We start from the raw sequence: 6,626 nt of genomic DNA on the forward strand, positions 1-6,626 counted from the left end.
CGGTCAATGAAACTTCTAATTCACGTCACGTAATTTGCTGCAAGCCTGTACATCAACCGTTGATTTAATCGGAGGGCTGAGATCGGTTTGAAGAAGATGAGATATGCGATTTGCGATCAGATCGCATAGAAACGTCGCGTCGGTGGAAAAATAAAAGTGGAATACTAACATATGGGTGCGATTTGCGATTTGCGATCGGATCGCATCGCAGAATCACAATCGGCAGAAAAAATAGGGTGTAACGAAGGCAACAGGGCAAGGACGCGATTTGCGATAGCAATAAGATCTCATCGCAAAGAGAAAAAAACGCTAACAAATCCCATGCCGATTTTGGTGCTGCAGTTGAACTGAATACTAATGATAAAGATAGAGGAGTCATTATTATAGCGGATTAAACCAGAAATCTCTATTGAGAACACTGAAGGACTTTTTCTCCTTTTCACTAGTAGATCTTGGTTTAGCAAGACTGTTTGAAGGACGTTTTGGCTATAAGCCGCCTTAAATCGTACTTCCCCATTACAATGTGGGGCTTCATATTCATCCCGGCTATAAGCCAAAACAAATCACATAGATCTTTTGCATGCATTGGTTCTGTGTGGTTTCTAACCCAAGGCCTTCCTTTCTATTACGGGGGTTTACGGGGGTCGTGAGTCTCTCGGCTACACGAGCTCTGCGAGAGCCCGGTAATTGAAGACCTTCGAATAGGATGTGATCGCTTTGTTTATATTTTTAGTTCATTATCGGATGTGAAAGGTTTCACAAAACCCTAAAGGAAAACGACGAATCAGATTGTAGTACTCGACACATTATTAAATTCAAAATGTTAAAACTCTAAATAACAATGCAGCCAGGATTTGTAATCTAGGTTCCATCCTACTTTAAGACTTTTAGGCAGCAAATGGCGTCCAACGTGTTGTTCATAAAATCTGGAACCCATCGCAATGTGCAGTCACATTGTTAATGGTCTTCTTGTCCACCTCCCTCTTGTAATGGCTTTGTGAAGCCCATCGTCACGTGGTCATCTCTTTATTGGCCAAAAACCATGAATTCATTATTACATCAGGTGGATCTGAACTGAAAAATGCCTACATTCATGAAATTATAATAGACTTGCATGGAGCTCCTTGTATTATTACCTCGGTCTTAGGCTTTTATCCGTGGACGTTAATTTTTGTCATGGTTTTCTAGGTTGTTGATGTTCAGCTGGGTTACTTCTATCAGTTTACTAATTTTTTAATATATATATGTTGTTTTTTTTCTGTCATAGGTGTACGTTATGAAATTTTAACCCGCTTGTATTATTTTATGGGTTTGTAATATGATATTTTGGTGTGTTATGATTTATAAATATGAATTATTATATATAAATTATATATTATGATTTTGTTTAATTAATGTATGGATTTATGTTAATGATGGTGATTAACATTTATTACAGTCAATATGGTTTGTAGTACTTTAGTAAGAAATTAATGGAAATTCTTTAACATATTATTTCTAGTCTTAAGAAAAGTGAGATAAGTGTTCCCTAATCATTAACTCTCTCAGTATCTAGGTTTTTGGGGTAGAGCAAAGCCTAGTTTCACTTGAAACTCTTGAGAATTAGTTTTTATCTTAGCAATGTTCATTTCTTCTTAACACTAGTCAATACAAATAAATAATTTTGGTTTTCAAGATTTCTTAACACTAGTAGAGACAAATAAATAATTATGGTTTACAAGATTGAGGTTGATCACCTCCTTATAATATCTTAGTTCCCTTTCTCCTTTTTCCGTCTAACTCTTTATCATTGCATTACTTCTCCCTAAATTTGGAAGTAATAACATTTTTAATATTATACTTATTCTATGAGATGATCTCCTCCTTTATCCCGCCCTGGTCTAGCTCAGATTTCCCTCCCCCATGATGGTATAGCCAAGGTTGAGCATCCTTATGCCATCCTCACTTGAGCCAAAGTTTGGGGTTTTGGCTAGAGTTAGAAACAATTTTTGGAAACCTCTTAGCTTCTATGTTGTAGAACTTCTTCTTGTACATGATATACCTAGTCATAGCCATGCTCTCAATAGGGAAAAGGCTAATTCCAAATAAGAGTATAAGGTAGGGAATATATCCTTCAATCTTGAGGTTGTAGGTATAAATGCTTTTGGATCTCCTCAAACTTTCTCCAGGATTCTCTAGATATATTGTAACCCCAAACCTTAAAGGCATATAAAATAATAAGGTTGACTAGAGTCTCAAAGAGGAAATTTTTTACAATCCCAAATGCAAAGATATATTGACTTACAATTGTTTTCAAGCCCACAGTAATATTTCCATCCTCCACTTGTATGTTTCTCAATGTTATAATAATTGAGTTGATGATTAATGTTCATTATCATATATTTGTATGAAGGAATTTCCTCCAAGTACCTATTATCTTAAATGAAACTATCGTAGGTAATATTTTTGGATTTAATTATCATGGATTTAGTCTTGTTAGTGTTAACAGTCATACCCATCTTGGAGCAAAAATATTGGAGGATTCTTAGTTGATTTTCAATATCATCATGGCTTTTTTCCAAAAGAACAATATCCTCAGCATAAAGGAGAGGGGTTATGACGATGCCAGTGAGCATGGGGCCAACACATCCTTCATCTTCTAAACATGATTGAGACCTATTAATGTAAATGCCAAAAGTGGTGGGGGATAAGGGACACCATTTCTTGTATTAATATATAGCTTTGAAAATTTAATTCTAAATTTAAAAGGTTACATATATATTAATTATTAATTTGAAAATATTTTTTGTGTAAACAAAAATGAGTAGAAATTGTATAAATTTTGTGCTCAGTTGAAACAAAAACATGAGAGATTCCCTACATTACATCTTATTTCATATGATCCTCTAAGGAGGCACGGTCTGAGGTACCAAAAATACTATAATGGAAACAAACTACAATAACAAATCGACATGAATAGATCTTACAAAATTGTTCTAGAATAAGGAAACATATGGAAAAGGATGTTGTTGATAAAGGATAAAAAAACCTTTATCGAGAGGCTTGTTTAGATATAATTGCATAATTCCTTTGGGAGGGCTTAAAACAATGTTAGAGATATTCTGGTTTGTTGTTGCTTGAGGAATTTGTTGTAGGTCCTCCATCTACTGCCAAAATGCATCAAGATAATCATCCTGATGAGATATCTTGACCTTCAAGGATTGAATTTCCTCCGTGAGAAAGATTAGATGATTTTTTTGTTGATGTGTTTTCCATTTGATATCCATATGCTCCCTCTGAAGGGCTTTGTTTTCATGACTGAAGTCAGGACAAGCCTCGGTTCTTCCAATAAAATCAAGGTCTATTTTCCTAGTTAACATCATTGGTGATGTGGAAGGGGGGGACCAGGCGAGAGATTAGACCAGGCTCAAGGAATATATATAGGATATGATAGGGTTGTCAAAGGGAGTGCAGGAGATGCCAGCAGGAACTGAGCTTATATGAATTATAGTATATACAAAAAGGAGAGGACATGTTAAGGGAGGCCAACTTGATTTCAGAGAATTTACGATCATTTGCAGAGCTAGGGATTGGCCAAATTAAGAAAGACAAAGGCGTGGGGATATTTTAAAAAGAGAAAACTAACCACCAACATTGACAAATTGCTAAGGGAATAGAATTATTTGTTGTAATGAATAGAGGAAACCAGATAGAAACAAAACTTTGGAAAATAACACCAACCTGAGAATTTCACCCATGGTCTTCAACGTCCAGAGCATTGGGATATCCATAGACCTTGTAGCTACCATTATGCCACACACATAGATGAATCTTGTGAGCCCCTAATTCGAGCACCAATCCACCTCGTCATAGGGATGGGAGATTCGAACACATAACTTGCTGACTCACATAGAATAGACATTAAAAAGATCCAAATACATATCCCACTATCTCCATTAATAGAAACCCAAACAATGCTTCCAAAATGGACTGGCACAGAAGGCACTTGGGGTCGATTTTGAAGTTTCTTCCACTATAATTGCACCCTATCACTTCTATGCGGGAACCAAACACAATCCATATATTTATTATAGGATACCTTGGCCTCACACAAAAAATCCATCATATCACCGTTAACATTCATGATGCCCAACTTCATAAAATGTATCATTGAATGAAGTTCCTAGTCAGATTGAGGCATGCAATTCTATTCTAACGTTGGAGATGGAGCATTTGGATTTGATGGGGTGGCCTCCCATGCATGGTCCACTTTCTCAGTAGGAGGCACAACATCCAAATACAAATTCCTCTTCACATTTGATCCAACCTTAAATTTTCCTTTATATTTCCACCTTGTATGAGCTGGTGACGTTGGTGTAATACTAATGTACATCATTGTTATATCTATGGTATAGTTATTCATCCCTTGGATACAATTATTTTTGTCTCGTCCATGTTTACAAGGTAGGCAAGATTTTCTTAATTGTCTGCTTTTATATTTTTCCCTCTTAGAATATGCTAGAAATACTTCGAAAGAAAGTGTTCCATAGCTCATTCATTTCTTTAAAGGAGGAACTTACTATGGTTCTCTTTAGGAGATGAGTTGTTGTTCAAATGTTGTATAGCAATCAAAGAGTCTTCGAAGATTACAATCTCGAGGATTCCCATATATTGAGCCAATATTATGCCTAATAAAATACCATAAATTTCTTCTTGGTTGTTGGTCTTCTTATCCAACCCCAAGAGTACTTATTGGCTAAGTTTCTACTGGTATTAATTTTAACCCCTCGCCCTCCACCTACCCCTAGAATATTTTTTTGTCAAACACATAGAAAAAAACAAATTGAATGAATTGATTTTTCTAAATAAAAAATAATTTTCCCCTCTTTCTCAAAACTTTCGAATTATTAAAATTAGTAAAAAATAATGATTCTTATAATTTTGAAAATTATATTAATACATACATAAGAAAATGTGTTCAATTTTTGTGTTGAGAGGTGCATTTGACATCCTAGTATGGGAGTTGTGTGTAAGTATGTACGTCCATGCTCATAAAATAAAAATAATAAAAACAATTTTCTCCAAACAAATTAATGTGAGCCTAAACAAATATCATGCATTGAAGAGTTCTTTATCATATACCTTGAATTTGAATGGATAATAAAAAAATTACCTTCAACAGAAATTTTTACCACATTAAAATTCCAAATTAGGTAAAAAATTAAACACATTTACTCTTTACTAAAGCCAATACCCTTTCATAAATCAAAGGAAAAAGGTGAATTCAACACAAATAATAAAAAAAATTATAAAATGGCTCCAAATCTCTTAATATTTATTTTATAAAATCTTTGTAAGATGAATAAACCATCTCTTATGGATATATGAAAACTTTTAAGGACATAAAATAATTCCAAGCCAAAGTTGTAATAAAAGTTGTAATACATCAAAATATTAATTTGATGTAATTTTTTTTATCACGTCATGTAAAAACAACATCAAATATAATATTAATATTAAAAAATAATATTAAAATTAAAATTTAATAATATATATAATGTTTATATTATTAAATTTCATAATTTTGGATTAATATAATATTAAATTTGTTAAACTATAATATATATCAATATATTAAGATATAAAGTAACTCCAGATATATATGGGAGGGAAGAATAAAGACATAGAGTGATATATGTGGAGACATGGAGGGAGTCACAAGGAAGAGATGGCAATATAGTGAGGGAGAGAGGAGAGGAGGAGTGAAGAGAGAGAGAAGGAGAGGAGAGAGAGAGAGAGGGAGAGAAGGCCAAGAGAGAGATGGAGACAAAAACATGGAGGGGAGACTCGAGAGAAGGAGAGAGGGAGGAAGATAGTGACAGGGTTAGAGAGAGAGAGAGAGAGAGAGAGAGAAAGGTGGGGGGAAAGGAAGGGAAAGAGAGGAAGTACGAAAGAGAGGACTTCTGATAGAGGAGGAGATATGGAGAGAGAGAGAGAGAGTAAAGGAGAGAGGGAGGGAGAGAGAGATGGATTTGGAGGGGATGATGGGGAGGGAATAAGAAAGACATAAAGAGATAAGGGTGGAGAGAGAGAGAGAGGAAGTGACAAGGGAGAGATGGAGAGAGAGTTTTTATGTTTTGGGATGATATAGAGAGACAATGGAGAGAAGGGGAAGAGAGAATATTTTAAGAGAGAATGAGAGAAGGAGGGAGATAGTGACAGAGTTGGAGGCTGAAGAGTGAGAGAGAGTGAAAGAGTGAGTGACGGGGGGAATAGAATATGGAGCTGGGAGAGAAAGGGAGAAAGAGGATAGACGAGAGAGAGGACTTAAGAGAGAGAGTGAGGGGAGAAAGAGAGATGGAGTTGGATGGGGAGAAAGAAGGAGGTAAGAAGAAAGGTAGAGAAGATAAAGGTGGAGAGATAAAGAGGGACTAGCAAGGGAGATGGAGAGACAGAAAGGAGAGCAAGAGGGAAAAGAGTGGGAGAGAATGGGAAGAGAGAGAGAGGGAGAGAGAGGGAGGGAGATATGGATAGATATGGGGAAATAGTGTGTATGTTTGTGGGGTGATATAGAGAGACAAAGGGAGATAAAGATATAGATGGAAGGGGGAGAGAGGGAAGAAAATAGAGATAAAGAGAGGGAGTAA

Source organism: Pinus tabuliformis, chromosome 8 (genome assembly GCF_031772625.1).
Source record: "Pinus tabuliformis cultivar Carrire ecotype Pingquan chromosome 8, CPIR1, whole genome shotgun sequence".
Lineage (NCBI taxonomy): Eukaryota > Viridiplantae > Streptophyta > Pinopsida > Pinales > Pinaceae > Pinus > Pinus tabuliformis.